Source organism: Siniperca chuatsi, linkage group LG5, assembly GCF_020085105.1.
Source record: "Siniperca chuatsi isolate FFG_IHB_CAS linkage group LG5, ASM2008510v1, whole genome shotgun sequence".
Taxonomy (NCBI): Eukaryota; Metazoa; Chordata; class Actinopteri; order Centrarchiformes; family Sinipercidae; genus Siniperca; species Siniperca chuatsi.
Genome location: NC_058046.1, coordinates 5,590,509 through 5,611,174, shown reverse-complemented (window position 1 = coordinate 5,611,174; position 20,666 = coordinate 5,590,509). Strand labels below are relative to the sequence as shown.

Below are 20,666 nucleotides of genomic sequence, written 5' to 3'. Positions count from 1 at the left end.
CTACTCTGGTCCTCTGAGAAAATGTAGAATTAGCACTATCCAAGTTAAAATAAGGGGGGGAGGGCACACAACCCCTTAACATTACTCATCTGGTTTCATGCGCACTCAATGTCCAAAAAAGAAGTTTGACTGATCCACCTGATCCTCGGACTCAGAGAACATTAGTGCCAGAGCAAACAGTCTCAGTGGTTTACAAGTGACTGTTGTTTTTTTTTTTCTTTAATCAAATACTTCTTTAGCTTTACACCCACACAGCGCTGCCTGAAACCACAATGAAACCAAACCAACGAGAAGAAATGTTTGAAGAAGAAATTTGACTGACCATGTCTTGGAAGAATAAACTGTGTATATCATGACTGACTGACTTTAAATAAGCCTGAGCAGCCTGTTCAGACTCCCATGGACAAGAGGAAGCTTCACCCTGATAGAGACAGCCAACAGAAGCTCAGTTTGTGAAATATTTAAAGTGCTACAGATGTGTGTCAGTCTAGCGTTATGACCCTTCACACACAGCACGGAGATGTGAACCTCACCTCTCCTCTGGGAAAAACATTGTTTATAGATGGTAAATTTGTGGCTTTATAGCATCACATCCTTGCTTTATGTAAGCGAGGAGTGAAATTCATTTTTTATGTAACAATGGTTTCTCTCTAAATGCAAAAAGCATGTGTGTTGTCCTCTGATCAGATTAAAGCCAATATTCCCCTCCAAATGTTTGCTCAAGTGCTGGATGTGGCATTGGAGGAAACCTGGCAGGCAATAATGTTCTGGCTTTTGGAAAAATCACTGTCCTCTCATATATGAAATGTAACACGCCATGAACTGCTGGCTTTTTCAATTCAACTCAGGTTAAGCTTTCATTTCAGAGTGCCATTTACTAGCAAAAAATCCATTTCATTGCAATTTTACTTTGAAATGCCTTTCTCTCGGATACATTCTAACGTGTATTGCTACCATTATTGACAATTTTATCAAATTTAGAGTAAAGTCTTTTGGTTAAGGAAAGCATCGGTCCATGCTATGTGCTCATCATCTCTTTCAGAGGGAGTTAGTGAAATTCTTGCTGCTTGGACACGTCTTGCCGTTCTAAAGAAAGCAACTAAATATTTTGCTCGGCCTCAAGACAAACCCTCTGTTTTTCTGTGATAAATATCTGGCATCAATTCTCTTTGTAGAATGAAATAATATTAGAATTAATGTTGTGCAACATGGGAACAATTACAGACTTGTCAGATCTGTCAAGACAACTATAAGAACACAACTCATACGGTTGATTAGCAAGCGGTATTACTGACCTATAAAAAAGCAAAAATAAATTAAACATTATTACACCCTCGCACAGCAGATACAGTAATGTACTCTTATTCATTCAGCTGTAGTGTAATGGGTGACACTGAATACCTGAGTATATGTTGGTAAAATTTTGTGCTATTTGATTTGCCTGCGTCAGCCTGTTCATCAGACTGGCTGTGACAAAGCAGCAGAATCCCACACACTGTTGATCACTTGCACTCACTTTATTAAGAAGACCTTCATCAGTGAGTAAACTGATCAACAGTGAGTGTGTTTCCATCCACCAGTTTATATGCACATTTTCAATTTGAGTGGAAATGCTGGAAATTTGAAATGTCTTCGTTGTTTGTTTGTTTTTTAAATGTGTGCTAAATTTGGATGAAAATGTGACTACTGAGGGTACTTTGAGACAGAGAGATTCCCGCCACCGCTGCTCTTGTGAGGGTGCACAGCTATTTGATTGTTGAAGTTTGTTTCAGCTTGCTGCTGCTGCAGCTTCCTACATGGCCGTGTTAACCGCAGAAAACACATCGAGGAAAACAATGCAGGAGCCGACTTTACTGGTATCCAAGTTCCCTGAATCCTTCAGTGAGTGAACAAATGTATCAATTACAGAAACCCTAGTTTAAACTTGCTATATTAATAATCAACCATCTCCTCTGTTTTCAGCTGCAACCCACTTTATTTGGCTATGATCACAATAGAGTAGGATGGCAGCAAACTTTAGTGATTGTAGCCAGTAGCTGTAGCGGGGGAGTTGCGCTTTGCTGCCGCCCATTCAAAATACAGAACACAACGTTGCCCTGCAGCAGAAGTAGCAGTAACTGCTCGCTGTCTAAATCAATCCATAAGACTTGTTCATAAAAGACGGCTTCCAAAACATAAGCAACACTATACAGTACTTGCTATCTACAAAATACAGACAACAAAATCCCTCCTGACTGCTAAATACATCACATTAATAAAAAATATAATGGATAATCAGTGAAAGTAGGATTATTCATCATTTTTCTTGCTGTCAACAACAGCAGTGTCAAGTAATTTTAATTAAACTGAAATAACTTATCAACTTTCAGCTTTTCAGATTGTGCTTTGCAGCTGGCACGAGCCACGTTACAAACTGCAGTGAGAGAATCAAGAGGCAGCAAGCAGGACTGCATCTCCATATTCATCATCTATCAAAATCAAAAGGCTTTCAGCAGCGTGAGAGCGCTCCTATAATGCAGTTGAACCCTGTACATAGACAGAGCCACTGAGCAAAAAGAAGACTATATAGAAATTGAGTGAAAAGAGGGAGTAAATGAACGGTTTGATCTTCCACTTTACATCCGAGTGGTGATTTAATCTTTAGACAGTTCCTGAAAGCTTTAACAGACACATTGTGTGTTAGGTTGTCTTTGTGTTAACAACCGTTCCATGAAAACACCCACTTAACAGCAACTGATGAAGAAAGACACAAGGAGGTCTATCCTACCTATTCTATCATTTTTTATCCATTGCTGGATAAAGATTGAATATTGTATTGTGTAAAAAAACCAACAATAATATTTTATATTTTATATTTTATTTATATATATATATATATATATAGTGTAAACCTTTTTAATGCATTAGGAGTACAAAATTTATTTTGTAACACTATTTTGTATTTTTATACTTAATATCTTGGTGAATCATATGCCTAATGAATGGACTATATAAAGAAACCGTAGACAACCTCATATACCGCTCTGCAACTCTCTGTCCTAAAAATTGTGTTTATATGTGACTAGTTTGCAACATAAAATACTTTTTGAAGGAAACTTAATACCGTAGTGTAGTGACTTGAGCATTAATAAACTTATTAAACTTGTTTAGGGACTGCAACACCTGGGTATGGTTAGGAAAAGACCATGATCTTGGTTTAACCCCGGACTCTGGAGCCAAAGTCCTGCATTTGCACGACTACCAACCAATTTTGATAGATTAGTAGTGAGACTCACACCGGTCTGCACCTCGCTGTGTGTGCACGTTCTTAAAGTTGAAAATTAGTTGCACTAGTTGCATATCAATGTAATTCTTAGAGGATGAGGTTGAATAAAAGCAATTTTTTTTGCACCATAAAAAGGGAGGCTGTATGTTTGTTTGAATACTCATGACAACAAAAGCCTAAACTGTATCTACTTTGTCAGATGTTCAAAGACTTCATGGTTAATTACTAATATTTTTCTGCAAACAAACAAAACTATGACCATCAGACGTTTGTTAGCCATAGCACAGCCATTAACGCATATCAGGTGTTAGTAGAATGAGTTTTCTGAAGAAATGTTGCCGTCAAGCAGAGGATCGCTTGGGAGAACTACAAAGGCATACAGAGTGGAACATAGACGGCATACTAATTCTCATTACTAACTACTTCTCCCTTTAAGGTGAAAAATAGACTACTGTGTTTCCAGAGCCAAGGATGGTGTCTTGCATTTAGACTTATCACTGTTTTTAATGAAAGAAGCTGAATTTCATCTAAAAGCTTAAGGTCTTAGAAGAATTTGGTTGGTGAATGTATCTGTAGAGAACACGATTTTGCTTGGCAGGTGCTTTTTTAATGTGTACTGTAGAATGGTGATAAAATTTTACATGACAAACTCAGTTCAGATGCAACTTAATGTCCAATGTGTATAAGTATGTTATGCTGAAATGATCAGGTGATTTAATTTAAACCAAAACTAAAGCAGACGCAGTTTTTGCACTATATTTTTGTTTTTTTAAAATGTTTTTTGGGTCAATACCTTCTGCACTGCACACCACAGTCTGCCTTTCTGCGACTGGATGCCCCAAAATGTACACAACCTGAGGTCAATGCCCGAGAACATGTATTCAGAAACCAACACATCCAGGGAGACACAGCTGTCTCTTGGCTCTATAATCCTCAAGCAAGGACATGTCTGTTGTCCCAAAAGTCTAGACTGAAAATCAAAAAGGTGAACGTGACTTTGCCATCTGGACTTCTTGAATATGGAACAATGTGCTGGTTTTAACTGGCATCTTCTGAACTGCCTCACTTCTGAGTTTATCTTTTAAACTGACAGACTGTTGCATAATTGTGTTTTTTTGCCCATTGTTATGTAACCAGCTTTATTCATTAGACATGACATGACAGTTTCATTATGTCAAAAAAAATTTTTGCTACACAGCAGCAATTTGTGAAACAGATTTGCAAACTGACTCAAGAAAAAGCTTTTTCTTATTATTATTTTTGCGCACATGTGCTTGTCTAATCCGAGCTGCACCTTAAAGAAGATTGATGGATAACCCTCCTGTGGGGATCAGAGGTGAGAGCAGATATCGGGGTTCTAGTGGGGCTGAAGTGCCTCATGTGAAACAGCTCTTCCTTATTAATTGGCCTCCTGGTTTTTACATTGATATTTCCATTTCAAAAGGTTTCCAGCAGCTCTTGATTCCTGCTGGATAAAAAGGAAGATCACCTTGGTTGCAAAAATCCAACTGCCGCTGTCACTACTTCCCACCTTCGCTGTTCCAGTTTGGCTTCGGGTGAAAATTGAGAATGTGTAATTACTACTACTACTACTACTACTACTACTACTACTAGATATACCAGCTGTACTTCAAACAACCTGTAAGCTTCTTACCAGAGGCTTATAGGATAATTATATCAACAACATCAAGTTATTTTGAGTTTCTTCTTTTTTCATTGCAGATTCTCAAGATGTGAGAAAAGTGCAATCCATAGACCTCATTGTATTTTCTTCTAATACAGCTACACAATAGCCTTTTATGTACTATTCATATAGCCACAATGCGCGGATGAAATAAATATGGGTTTGTGTTTGCAAGCCAAAGCAAGCTTCGCCTAGCAGGAAATATTATTTCTGGCAGATGGCAACATGACAATGTTTGGGGGAATCGACTCTCAGGTGATTGCATATTTAGTCTTTAAGCTTGAGCGCACAGTCAAGCTTCTTAAAGAGGAATCCCAAAAGCAGCGCCAAGTTGCTGTCAAAAATCCCACGAAAAGACCACAACCAACAATGAATTGATTCTACTAACATGTATTGTGTGTAAAGCTTGATATATCTTATTCCTCTGTGCCATAGAGCTCCATTGTTGTCTGAAAACTATTAAAAACACAGTGTTGCACTGGGTGACAAGTTCCTTCATAACCATGAAAACGGCCACTGTAGTTTCTTTTGTCTCAATCCCACATACACCGTCCTCCTGCCAGAAACTCTCATTACAGCATCAAATGTGTATTAATCTGCAGCCAGAAATAGTCCCCAACAAATGCACTATTTTCTCCTGTTTGAGTAACATTTTCTAAAAAGAAATGACTAAAACAGATGTTTTAGTGAATTACTGAGCCTTTTTAAAAACTACCTATATTTGTGATCTGTTTTTAAAGATTTCCATCTTCAGAAGGAATGAATGGCCTTCGAGCTGACTGCCACAGACAGGGTATGGAAGCCATAAAGTATTGTGAAACAGACTTGTTTAACCCACATTGTTGGTTATGGTCTTTTAATGGGATTTGATGACAGTAAGAAATATATATAGTAATGCCAGCTTTCTCCTTTAACAAAAACAGGAATATACATGTATGTAAATTCTACAGATAATACAAAAAAAGGAACTTGTATCAAACTTCAAATATTTCTCGGATTAAGTTGCCAGTAGTACGTTTTTAAAATTTTTATGCCAAAAAACACAAGCAAAATTTCTCAAGGCAACTGTATTTCTGCCCGATGTGACACCTAAACACTGCAGTGCTTCGATTAAGTGGTGTGTGGTGGCTGAAACTCCGGCAAACAATCAGTCTCTTTAATGAAGAATTAACACAGATAGACAACATAACAGAGTAAATATGCCAAGGTAAAGAAATATAATTTCAGTTTCTTACTGAACACTGAACGGCTGATGCAATAAAAGAAGGCTATTGATTTTCCTCTAACGTGCATCAGAGGCTTTGTGAAATGGGGTTGGAGCTTGCGTGTATGTGTCCAAATGCATGCGTGAACAGATATAGACAGAACCAAAATTTGTGATGCTGATGAACCTGTGGCCCTGAGAGAACAGCCTTTCAGGTGGTTAGAGGCAGACGTGTCAGTTGGTATCGGCTGAACTCGACCCTGATGTCTTTGCCAATCAGGATCCAGGCTTTGTACCTGCTGTGCATTTATCCCACAACTGTCTACTCTTCTGCAGAGCACCCATCACCTAGAGTTAACTCCGCTTAACATCATGGTTTGGTTATATGAACTGCAGGTTCAGGAGTGAGGTTGTCAGAATAGTTATGGCTGGTAAAATAGATGGGAAATCCCAAATGCAGACGACTTGTATAAGGGCAGAAAAGAAATATAGCCATGAACATCCTGACAGACATCCTTTATTCACTCAGACACAGTAGCTACTCTTTAGCAACCAAGATTATTTTAAAGACATTTCCGGTGCCATTCGCATTTTAAAAACACAATTAGATAACAAATACATTTTCCAAGTTGTAATCCTGTGTCCCTGCGTTAAGTGGTCAGTTATGCCTGGGTATGTACCAATGCTGTTTGTATGCTGTTAGTATTTTATATAATGCCCCATTTTTTGAAAGTGGTTAGATATCTTTATTTATTCTGCTACACACTCTATGGCCCTATTCCAGTGACAGTAAATCTTAATGCTTCAGCATACAGTGATATTTTAGACAATAGTGTTCTTCTAATGTTTTGTGTTTGTGCACAGGGAACAGGAAAGAGCCAAAGACAAAGTGAGGCCCATAAAGAAATGGTTTTCCCAGTTTTGTGTGGAAGAACTTGACTGGCCTACACAAAGCCATCCCATCCAACAACTTTAGGATTAATTGGAATGCAGACTACGAGCCAGACCTTATTGCCCATCGTCAGTGTTGGACCTCATTAATGCTCTTGTGGCTGAATGGGAGTAAATCCCTGCATCTGGTGGGAAGTCTTCCGAGAAGACTGAAGGCTGTTATGGCAGCAGATTAATGCCCATGGTTTTGGAATGGCATGTTCAACAATCACTTGTGGGTGTAACATTCTGATGTCCATGTACGTGTGCCATGGAAAATAATGTATTTTATTCTATTCTATTCATGGATCCATTTCACAAAAGCAATTTCTGTTCCCTGCAGTCATGCAGATGGAAAATGGCGGTAAGGTCACATTTCACTGCCATTCTGCACTCAAATGATTATTGCTCACAAATTGCAGATACATTACATTCCTACAAGGCTCTTGCATGCTAATGCATTGATTAATGAAACATGTCAAAACAAGCAAGAGTAAATTATTTCATGCTGCAAGCGTGAATGCTGCAAATTTGGTGTAGTGGGCCCCTGTTATGGTGGTCACACACTCACACCAGTCAAACTATCCAACACGAATGTCTTGTGAAGAAAAAGTGCTCAAAATAATTAAAATTAATACTATAATTACAATAACACTGCATAATTTGATAGTTCTGGACCTAACTATGTGTATTTTAAGCCTTTGCACCAGCAAAGTCTTCCAATGCTTGTGACTCAAATATCATGCAACACTGAGAAACTGAAGGCATTAAAAAGTCCCCCCTAAAAAGATTGAAATGACAAGTTTATAATCTTAAAAACCCTTCAAATTCACATTGAGGTTGTAGTTTCCTCTTTCCTGTGTGTGAACTCTTGCTGCCTAACACTTAAAACGTTTGGGAATCTACCAGCTCGGAGGGGACTTGTGCAGACACTATCCTGCCAGAGTCTGAGGGATTTTCAATCCCCTGCCAGTTCGAAAACTCAGAACTCATGAAGTGATCCCTGGGGCTAAAGCAGTCACTGCGATTAGCATCCTGTTTGCACTGTCACTGGAGACAAACACACTGCTGTGTGTACAATACTTCAGAGGGAAAAATGCCTGACAGATGCTTCAACCCTTCAACCACCCTGAAGAAAAACTCACTCTCAGACTTCCTTATTGTTCCTGTAAGATATGATTCAATGTCTTTTAACAAATAAATGATTGTGGTATAAAAATGTCCAAATTACTTCCAAACCAATCAACATACTCTGCTTGGTCAAAAGACAAAAAATGTATCTCAGATGACCAAAAATGCAGCAATGGGGGATAAATAGGACTAAATGTAGGACAAACTGTTTTGAATAGAAGCAAAAATTAGACAAAAAGCAGACAGTTTGCTTTGCAATTGTTGGCAAAGTTAAAAGTAAGACATATGCAGATTGAGAGCAGCAAAGTTTAAAGTATTTTTTAACATATAGTTGTTTCTTTTAACATATGTTCTTGTAGACAGTAAAGTAATTGCACAGAAGAAATTAAAAAATATTAGACAACCCTGATTATAGGACGTAAAAGTAAATCATGAATAACATAAACCCCACATTTGTGTAGCTTGTCCATCAGTCACCTAACTCAAACTTTCTTTGACAGTTAGCATTTTTCAGACAGTCTTTTTGACCTTCTCATCATCCGTGACAGCAGTAATTCTTTGCTGCTTGACAGATTATTCAGACCCTGATGTGTTTCTGCAGTCAACATCAGGACACGCTTTGGACTTGTTTTCGTGTCATTCATTTATTTCGTCCATGGCTATAAAACACGTTACATGAGCCGTCAAAAGATTCCGTAGATTGAACTAGGCTTCCTAAACACTTTTAAAACCGACCGAATTTTGTCAAATTCAGCAAATCTCTCATCAAGGTCCGCTAGCTGTCCGTTCTGTGTGTGTGCTGAAAAAGACTCGGACCGGGCCACACAACAATATTCCAGCCATTCCAGCCATGATTCGTGTGTCAGGTAACGTTAAATGACTTGCCCACAGACATTCAGCTTCCTTTCTAGTTTGCCAAGATATGCTGTTGTTGTGATGTTAGCTGTAGTAGCAGGAGAGTTGTGAGTATCGCTGTCTGGAGCTGCTGTGCTGGCTCACCCACAACCTAGCTAACGTTAATCACATTACTTGCTGTGTCCTTGTTTGCTCTATATCATGGTATTTGTCATGGTATTGGATTTCTCCAGAATCGCATACCCCACCTTTAAGTAATTAAATCCGAAATGTGCCCAAACGTTAAAAACAATTTAAAAAAATTTGTTTTCATTGTTTTTCAAAAAACAGATACTAATGAAAGTATAATTGAAAAAAAGCCCTAAAATCTAACCTTGAGGTACAGCACATGAAATAACATACAGATGATGATGTAAAGTTATTAATCCTAACTGAAACTGATCTATCTGCAAAAGGTAAGAGGAAAACCACTACAAATCCAGATCTTGAATTCTAACCACGTGTTCGAGACGACCACCCGGTATCTCTTACATCATGGTTTAATCACAGCTCACACCTGATACCTTCAGTTGTGTTCAGACTGAATGGGGAGCTGATTTTTGTCTCACTTTATTGACACAAATTTGATTGCTGGATTGTTTTTGCAGTCTGTTTAAAAAAAGTCAAAATCATGACACTTGCTGTCATGAATAGCTCCAGTAGTTTGCCATTTTCCACCAGACCTTTTCTTTCTTTTTCTTATTCGATTAACCTGCCAATTATTTTTGTTGCTTATTTGACTAGTTTAGTCTATAAAATGTCACAAAATACTGAAAAATGTCCAGAACAAAAATCCATTGTCCAAAAGTTCAAATGTCTTGTTTTGTCCGACCTAACGTCCCAAAGATTTACTATCATTAAAAACTATGAAAAACAGTGAATATTCACAATCATTTAAATTTTGGCATTTTGCTTAAAAAGTGATTTAAATGATTAACAGGCTATCCAATATGTTGCCAATTCATTTTCTGGCGATCAACTAATCAGGTCAGAGATGATCAGACCAGTTGATTGGGCATCTGATCAGGATGGCTCCTGGGTGCCGTCTTTTGGAGGTTTTCCGGGCACGTTGAACTGGTCTCTCTGGTAGACCCAGAACACGCTGGAGAGATTTTATATCTCATCTGGCTTGGGAACGTCTCAGGATCCCTCAGGAGGAGCTGGAAAACGCTGCCAGGGTGAGAATATCTGGACTACTTTGCTTAGCCTGCTACTACCGCTACCCGGCCTCCGGCAGCAGAAAACGGTGGATGGATATATTGATGAACTAATCGATTAATTAAGTAATGAGTTCAGCTCATAAGTTATTTGTAACCCTGATAGCAGAGTAGACTGACTGCTGTTGTGCAGAGTAGATCGTGTTATAGTTGCACTACAGCATACTGGAATATTATATAATATATGAAGTTAAAGTGCTGACTCACAGCTTTAATTTGAAGGTGTTTGATGATTATAATGACAATGATTATGTGATGATACATCAGCATATTGGCACTGTGACTCTGTGCCCAACTGTAACGCGAGTGCTGCTCAGACCATCATCATGTGTTGGCATCTTAAGGATGGATGACATCTGTGTCAGCAGCTTAAACCCAGGACAAAAATATGAATATGTAAATTCTCCAATAGTGGCTTAGGACACTATGTGGTGCACCTCGAGGTTCAATTTTCTATTTTTACTTTGACTGAACAACTGATGAGAAAATCAGGCCTATATTTGAGATGGGTTATAGAAACATGCATTGTTTTTCTAATTTTCCTATTTATAGTTCTGTCCCCCCCCACAGCCTGTAATTGGATTTCACCTTTATTTATGAGTTTTTACTTTTGGCCAAAACAGAAAAATTTGTCTTTCGTCTGTAAAGTTCAGGTTATTTCGAATTAACTCTCCTAGCTTGGTCACAAACCACTTTGGAAAACCATAATTCACGCATCCCGATGTGAATTTATTTGTAAACAAAACACAAACAGATCCCCATTAGTAGTCAAGTTTTTGACACTTTTCAAATAATCCAAGCTGATCACCCCCACTCTCTGCCGGTTCTGTGCATATAAAACACTACTATTGCTCATGCTGTGTTCACTCGCACAATTGCACGGTATCTGCCATCCGCTACAGGAGACTGCCTTCTTGTTACCATGGTGACTTTCATATGTGCTTGATTTGGGATAAAAAAATAAAATAAAAAAAAAGGTTTCTAAACCATGATGCACATACAGCTTTATGATGGGAAGAGGTTTTTGTCTGGCTTGATTAGATAAATGAGCAACTAGAGGGCTTAAGTTTAGTTCACCATTTCCAGACACTAAAAACAAATATTCTAATTTAAATTTCACATCTGATGTCTAATCCTCACTTTTAAAATTTAAAGCTGCATTTTGTTTTATGGATAAGTTCTTTGGGAAAAACAACTTAATTCTGTCCCCTTTATGTACCTAATGTACTGTAAAATATATGCATGAATTAAATACTAGAAGCAAAGAAGGCAAGCATTTAAAAGCATAGATTTTCTTAAAGATTTTTCCCTTCATCTTTATTGGACAGAGACAGAGTGAAGAGGCAGAGAGGAGATGGGGGGGGGCATGACATGCAACAAAGGCCACTGGCGAGTCAAACCGGCGATGTTGCGGTTACATGACATGCGCTGTAGCTAGATAGAGAATGGTGAAGTACAGTGCAAATCATTTTAATGATCAGATACAGCATACTGGACAATTTTCTTTCAACCACAACAACCACTACATTGCAGGCACAGGACCATATACACCACAGGATTGGATATAGCCCAATTATTCAGAATATATGCTAATGTATTCTATTCACTGATTATATACCCTGGCAGGCAATTTCATCACTGTCTTTATAGTTTGACTAAGGATCATACATGGAAGGCATAAATATGTTTTCTTGTTTTTCACGTGTTTTTCCCCTTATTATTCAGCTGTTTTCTGTAAATGTCATTTATTTACAGGCAGTTTCAGACTCTTCTCTATTCTGCTTTGAATAGAGAGTCATGTCTTCTTTAGGCTGAAATTTGTTCAAATGTTAAGATACGTCCAGAAAATCAGCCTTCAGAAGTCTAAGTCATAACCACAGCATATGACCACAAAGACAGCTTCAAAAAGCAAGGCAACTTTATTTATTTTGCACTTTTTTTTTTAAATACAAAAGTAATGACGAAATGATGAAAACGGTGCTGACGATCAAAGTGAGTTCAGACGGGATTTACTTTCCAGAGGGACCTCGTCCATGAAAATTTAATCAGCCAGCTGGTGGACGTACACCCCTCTGGCTGGCCCTGTTTGCTGTCTCCACATCAGTACTGGACTATGATAGCAGACTCTTTACAGATAGAAGACTTTGGAGGCAAGAGCAAAAGTCTAAAGTCTCTTATCCCGCAGCTATGCGGCTAAACTGAGCCACATGTTGCACCCCAGACCGCTCGAGGACAGCAGCGAATTTCTTTCTCATCTCCAGGCTTGTTTGGGCAAAAATCACAAATGCTAGTACTCCCAAAAAGGTCCATGCCTTAACCACAAATGAAAAAACTCCATCCGCTATTGAAGATGAAGATCCAAAGCTTCATAACTGCTACTAAATGGAATTTGTGGTGAGATTATTTTTGTCAGTGGCCATCTCCAAGATCAAGAATGAACTTTAAAGCCAACATGGATGTGAAGTCTTTAAAATGCTTAGAAAAAAATGGAAATTTGACTTCTATAATAAACATCTATAATTCCATATAAGTCCATCTGCTAATGAAGATCATGTGATATGATCAAAAGCTCCAGAACAGTTACTACATGGACCTTCTGGTGAGATTATTTTGTCACTCAGTGCCTTAAAAACGAATCACAGACGTTTTTGGATGTGCTTCCTCTATGGTTAAGGTTTGGTTAAGTTTAGTTAACTAAAACTACTTGGTTACGTTTAGGGAAAGAACGACCTCGTTGTTAAAAGAAACCAATGTTGACTACAGGTAGGACATGAGCCGCAGCCTTTGTATGCCTGACCATCCACAACAATCTCCTCCCTAAAGGTGGGGGTATGCTCGAAAAGAAGGAGTTCGTACTACTTGTTGTCTGACTACATCTGAAGTCAAAAGTGTTTATATTTGTTCCATATGGCTCTTAGTCGGGGTGAAAAGGTGGCTGTCAGAGAGAGGGGCGAGAAACAATAATCATTTAAATATGGTGATAACACTGCATAAGTCTTTCCTGGAAGGCATTCATTTTGTTGCATTGCATTGTTTGTGTACAAATACAAAAAGGACATTGAATGAAAATAGAGAGCTTAATTGAGAAGTTCAAACCCTGCTTGCTTTCTCACCGCTGCACAGCTGGCCTACTGAGATGAAGTAAAGATTGTGAGATGCAGTCCCCCCCCCAGCACTTAGTTTGAAGCATATGACGCTTTAAGTGTACACTGATGCCTTTAATTCCATGTCCTCACAAAATACATGGTGCTGAAGGCTGCTGACATAGTAACTAACTGCATGTTATGCAATGCCTCCTATGGCTTGATTGTTAAACTACTGTACTTGTACTAAACCACCTACACAGCCGAGGCAACTCACAATATGTGGTTGAAAGCTTAAGACAGGTTTCTAAAGTCAAGAATTAACCTTCAGAATCAACATTCAAGATTATTTGCAATTTGACAAGAGTGCACATTTCAAGTCAAGTCAATTTTATTTATATTTGTACCAATATCACAAATTTGCCCCAAGGAACTTTGCAGTCTGTTCAGCACAGGACCCCCTCTATCCTTAGACCCTCAGTTTGTGTGTCAAAGTTCAGAGCTGACCTCCTTGTGAAAGAAATTTAGTGACTTACAAGCAAATCCACTAATCAGGTGATTCCATTGAAATTAATTGATTTTGCTCACATACATTCATTATTGTGTTCATACAAACATAAAAAGTGTTTTAAGTTGCTTTGCTTGATTGTTATTTCTCCAACATGTAATTTTTACAAATAATAGCAGTAAATAACCATTTTCTCCCAGGAGGCACAGTTACTCATCAGTACTATTTCTTATAACAGCAAAAGCAAGGAGCCGGGAACACTACTCTGCTCTGGATCTGTCACTGAGGAGTTTTTTTTATGCTTGTGGAAAAAATGTAGGTGTTCAACACGGTGCCACTTGCCCCTCTGGTGCATCTGTGGCTAATGGTAATATGACACTTTTTACTGACACACAGTCACTTGGTAGGTATATCAACACTCAACACTGGACCATCAGGCCAAAGTCTGACCTGTCTGTACTAAAATATTTTAGAAAAGAACAAAGTTATAAAATGGAGGCAAAGTCTAAAAAAAAAGAAAAAAAATTTAACATGTAACGCAAATACGAAGAAAATAGTACAAGAATGAAACAAACGCAATAGTGTATAAAAGAACGCAGTGAAAGGACAATGAAGAACTATGCGGGTTTAAAGATGACATTGTGGTAGAGAAAATGAATCAATGAATTGAGTAAATGAAGAAGCAGCCAAGCGTGAAGTTGGAGCTCAACCAAACCTAAGTCTGGTTACACATCTGTTTTTTTGACAAAACAAACGGAGCAGGAGATCAAATAAACGTGTGTGCATCCACTTCGCTACGCTCAAATTTGTATTCATATCCATGGAGAAAGTTTGGAAACTCAACCTTTGTCTAACCTACAGGCATGGCATCACTTCATTACTTCAAAACAACATAAAACACCTGAATGTGAATGCATCATGTTTTCAACAAACAAATGCTGATAGCAGTTAATTATGAGCTGTACTGTATATTGGCCGAGCTTCAAGAGAGAAATCATAATTTGCATAACAGTTTCATAACTACGTACTTCACTTGCCTCCTTCAGATGAAGGTGTTTTGAGAGGCTTTTACCCTTTATAGTTCAGAGAACACATTTAATAACTTGTTTTGTCCTGCTCCCTGTGGGCCCCTGTGACACTGGAATTAGTTTTCTAATTTCTAAGTAGTCTTTTCAGTTGTGAAATAACACAAACCTAACAGAGGCAAGACAGGGACCTTCATCTACACTTGAGCCTCAAGAGTTCACCACAGTTTTCTGATGTCAACATAAGCAAAATAACTCGGAGAACTGAGTTCACAAAAACCCTGTTACATAATTTTTGGGTGATGGATGTCCTTCAAGTTTTCAATGGTTTATACTGTTAAACTGCTAAACAGTGATGCTGACAGAATTCCTATCAAATTCTCATGGTTTTAGAAACTCACGCTTTTAGGCTGCATCATGTTTCTACAAAAAAAAAAAAAAAACGTTGTTTTAGTGGTAGTTAGATAACAATATTGTCCTGGTTAAACTTGTTTGGCCGAGACAGCTACCTTTATAACTAAATTGAGTCTATTTATCACTTTCAGCTCCTTGACACCCAGACAGAATTCACAATAGTTTTTTAAGCTGTTCCCTCAGGTGTTGTCTAACTTTCAAAAAGTTGTAAAGCAAATTATACTGAACATTCTCCTAAAAACAATAGGACAATAAAATATTTTCAGCAAGACTTTGCGAGAGGACGTCCTGCTGTATCTCACTGAAACTATTCTGATGAAATTATATGTTTGAGCAAAGTTAAATTGTTGCCACATAAGGTTTTTATTTAAATCAACAAAGTTAAAGACTTGTCTAATAAGATGCTTCACAGGTTTAACCCAACAAAATCATTATTTACAGAAAATATTCACAAAAAATTAAGAGCAAGAGTGTGAGTGAATGGGAAAAATTACATTCAGGTAGCAGCTTCTTATTTTTAGGTTATGCTTAGTTTTGTGGTTAAAGTGCTCTCTGCAGGCCGGTGTCTGTAAAGATCATTTGTGAGGGAAGAAGCTCCACTTAGGCCACTCGTGGTTTTACAGTGTTATTGTAGTTCCAAAAACTCCAACAGAGCGATACGTCTTCTCTAGTAAAACGATCAGCAGATGGTGTCGCGTCAATTTCAGGAGTCACATTCTCCCAGTTAAACTTTTATTCATATCATATCTATAATATAAGTTTATCATCTTAATAGTTTTGAACCAGGACCAACAGTATTTGGATCAAGTAGTTCCTAAAAAATAAGTAAGGTGTGCCAGATTTAGCAGGGTACACCTGTTCTTTCAATGTGCCAGCTAGTCTTTATTTGGTAAAATGTTTGGTTTGTATAATAAGGTAGACAGAGAACAGGTTGCAATAGTCATAAATGAAAAATCTATTATTTTAAAGTTTTAAACCCAACACCAAAAACAATGAAAACGATTCGTGGGCTGATCACCTCAGAGGGAAAAAGGCTGCTCGCCTCCACAACAGCTGAACATAAAAAATAATTACTGACAGTTAAAATAATGTATTACTTGTCATTTAAGTTAAATGACATGTTGGTTTCAGCTTTCAAAATGTGTCTCATTTCCCTTTAAAGTTAATACTTGTCAGTTTTCTGACTGTTGGTCAGACAAAACAAGCTATTTGAAAACTTCCCTTTGGCCTCTGAGAACTTGTGTTTGGCATCGGCCATTATTTGTCAACATTTTATTGACTAAATGAGTAATGAGTAAAAATGATAGATTCATTAATAACCATACTTTTTTGAGAATAAACCGTATAAATTACATAGAAAAAATAAAAACTTGGCTGAAAGAAACAGAAAGGTCAGATGGGAATACAGTGCATTAAACCAAATTATGTAAATGCCTGTCTCCACAAAACGTTTTAGGAAGTGATTTATGACATGAAACTGACTTCTGCAGCCAAAGCTCCTTAGACAGAGCAAAGCTAAATGCTGGCAGAGATGGACAAGAATCCTAAAGACGGATGTTTGCAGAATAAGACAAATCTGAGAGATGGTAGAGGGGAAGCAAAAATATAGAAAATGTATATACTGTATAGGGCTGCATGATATGGTAAAAAAAATAAATAAATACAATCACATTGTGATTATTTTGACAGATATTACGACTGCGATGTAATTCACGATTAGTAGGAATGATCATGTTTGCATCACAGTTTTCATTCTCACTGAAAAAACTATTAAAATCATGATGATGTGACATTTGTTGGGGTCTGTACCAAACAATCGTGTTTTCTTACACCTGAAGATTTGTAGGCCGGGACATCTCCGCAGCACCACAGTACTTCATTATAATGCTGTTTTTTCCCCCCCACACATTTTACCTTTATCAAAAAATTGCAGCTTCTGCAATTTGGATATTGCACTTGGCCATATTGTGATTTTGAATAATTGTGCAACCCTAATACTGTAGCTACACCACATAGAAAGCATGTAGATAAGGAATTGCACTGCATTGACTGTTTGACAGATGATTACATTTACCATTTGGAAATAATTATAATCCAGCAGTCCTCTACTGTATATAAACTTTCACATACTGTACATGCAGACTTGTTGAAGGGTTTCAAATCCACTTTTACCACCAGTAACTCCTTCACACATCCGCTATCAGCCTACATGCTTTTCTACAAAAATCCCTCGTCACCTCTAAAACACTCACATACCAAGAAGCATTACATTAAGAGTCAAACATTCCTCCTCCATCGAGAACAACGGGGTTTCTGTCTATCACAGGAAGAAGGTACAGTTTCTTATTTTGAGCCTTTTCGGTTTCTTAGTGATGCTGCTTGATGAGCAGATTTGCTTCACAGATTTGCTGCTGGCAAGCTGAGAACTGAAGTCCACGTTCCTACGATTTGTGTCTTTTAATGCACTCGGCTGTACTCGAGTTCACCAGAATTTGTTGATATTTCAAATCAGCGAAAACTGCAGAACCTCAGCTGAGTTGGATTCATGGATTCAGCATTAATAGTACATTAATGCTGAATCCATGAACCCAGCAGCAGTGTTCATTTTGGGTGCAGTCGAGGTAGTATGTAAATCTGGAGCATCAGACCTCTCATCTGTTGTGCAATCTGCCACTTCAAAGCTTTAATCTAGTACAGAATTTCAAGGCTTGGACCTCGGTGCTCAGGCATGGCTTCTAATGCAAAATGATAGAAATACCCCATAGAAAGGGATAAGTGGCAGCTCAAACTGTCCTTAAAGAGCCTGGAGCCATGTAGGCTGAATAGAGTTAGGTCTATTGACCCTTAATATGAACCATCTATCAGCCAGTCTCCTCTACTGCAGGTGGAACTCAAAAGAGGGACTCAGAGAAAGTTGAGCAAACTAATACCCACAGTTCAATTCTCAACTGAATTAATGAGTTTCCTAATATGAGGTTTTCATTTATAGCAAGTTCTCTTACCAAATTACCTAACTACATTAGCTTAACTAACCTTAAAAATACATTTTGTCAGTCCAGACTGAAACACTATTGAATGGATTGTCATGAAATTTGGTTAGACCTCCTCAGGATGAATTCTTCAAACAACTTTGGTGATCATCTGACTTTTTCCATCTAGCAGCATCATCAGGTCAAAATTTTCATTTGTCCAATATACTTTGGTTTATGACCAAATACCTGCAAAACTAATGACATTCTCATCAGCTTCAGCTGAACTTTGTTTAATGCTAATTAGCCAATTCTGCTGATGAACATGGTAAACAGTATATTTGGTATGTCATTGCATTGCCATGCTAGCATTAGCATCAGACACAGCCTCACAGAGCAGCAAACATGGCTATAGACTATTGGTCTTGTTATGGTGTGCAGATATGATCTTCACATTAGTGTAATCAACAACAGTTTAGATTCTCCCACACTACACCACTCCTCCGCACCCCGCACCGGCTACTTCTCAAAATCCGATTCAAGACACTGGTACTTGTCTACTGTGCTGAAAATGGCTCAGGCCCATCCTACATCCAGGACATGGTCGAATCATACACCCTAGCCGGTCCACTACGCTCTGCTACTGTCGGCTTGCTTACGACTCCCTCACTACGAGGGGGGCCCAGCTACCACTCACCAAAAATGTCAACTGTTTGCTGTGCTGGCTTCACAATGGTGGAACGAGCTAAACCCCCCCCGCCAAAAAAGTCGCTTTGGATTAAAGCATCAGCTAAATAAATGTAATGTAATTTTTTAAGCAAAAATTTGCTGGTTCCAGCTTTTCAAATGTGAATGCTGGTTTTCTTAGTCTTCAGTGTTACAGTGGATACGGAAAGTATGCAGACCCCTTTAAATTTTTCACTCTTTGTTTCACAAAGAGTGAAAAATTTAAAGGGGTCTGAATACTTTCTGTACCCACTGTGAATTGAATATTCTTTGGACTGTTGATCAGACAAAAGAAAAGCTATTTAAGACGAAACCTTGGGCTATGGAAAATTCTGACGGTCGAGTCTACCATTTCCTGGCATTTTATGGACCAAATTGTTAATGGAGAAAATAATCAGCAGATTCAATTCTAATGAAAATAAGTAATTTAACAACAAAAAAAAGCCAAACATTTGTCAGTTCCAGCTTCTCAAATGTGAGGATTTGCTGCTTTTCTCTGTTTTATATCATTGTAAATTTCTTTGGGTTTTGCACTGTCCAATTTGAACAGAAAAAACAATTGACAGAATAACTGATGATGAAAATGTTTAAGGCTTTTCTGTCTGCTAGAAATACAGTACAGCGATGACAGGAAGAGAGGGGAGAGATAGAGGGATGAAAAAATGTCCTCGGCCAGACTCGAACCAGAGATGCAGTGATTACATGGTCAGCATCTTAAACCCCTGAGCCACCAAGACGTCTCAATGATGACAGTGACTGTCAGTTACAGAACTACTTCACAATCTACTTTCGAGACTTGGGTGGAGGGAGTTAGATTTAGTAAAACGATCCCTCTGTGAGACGGCAATCAGTGAGTTAGTAGGTAAAAGTAGTTAAAGCTGACTTGACAGCGAGGTAACTTTAAGCAAAGGGTACTGTGTGCAACCAGCTGTTGCCTGTGGCCATTCATCATCAGCTTTCTGCGCATTTGCACCCTTCAAAACTTCACAACTCCTGTCCACACCTCTTTGTTCCGTTTCATACTGAAGTTTGAAGCCCTCTGTGGTGGTGGTGTTTGAGCTGCGGTAAACACAACGACAGCTGCAGCAGCTCTCAAAGCTGTGTTCTGAACAGATACAACTCTGCTCAATGATTTAAAATTTAAACAAATGCCTGTGTTCCACTTAAAATTCAATTAATCAAGGTCATCATTTAGTCAGTTTTATCAATTAAAAATGAGAAACTGTGGAAGCTACAGTGCATTCTTAATTAGGCAAATAAATGTAATATTATAATTTAGGCTATACTTTATATTAATGTAATTTAAAACAAATTACATAGGGGTTTATTGTCCATAGCCCAACATTAGAAAGAATGAATTTTACTGGATCATTTTTAAACAAATTCTTGTAATTTAATTATTAAATTCCGACACCTTGGGGCTTCCACAGGTTTGGGTTCAACAACACCCTCTCACCTGCATCAATTTGGATTTATTGGTATATTTAAGAATTCACGGGACTATAATCTGAATAATGTCAGCAGCATGTGTTTTTGCTTAGTTCTGGTTTCCATACAGTAAAATGTGCAGCAGCAGTGCGCTGCGCGGCTGAGACCATCTGTGACCTGCCTTCTCA

The 20,666-nt window shown here is 38.1% G+C and overlaps 1 long non-coding RNA gene across 3 annotated transcripts in view; it reads right to left on the bottom strand.

The window, feature by feature from the left end:
* The window catches only part of LOC122876069, an 85,086-nt gene that overhangs the window by 26,566 nt on the left and 37,854 nt on the right, over nt 1-20,666 (bottom strand). The window lies entirely within an intron of this gene.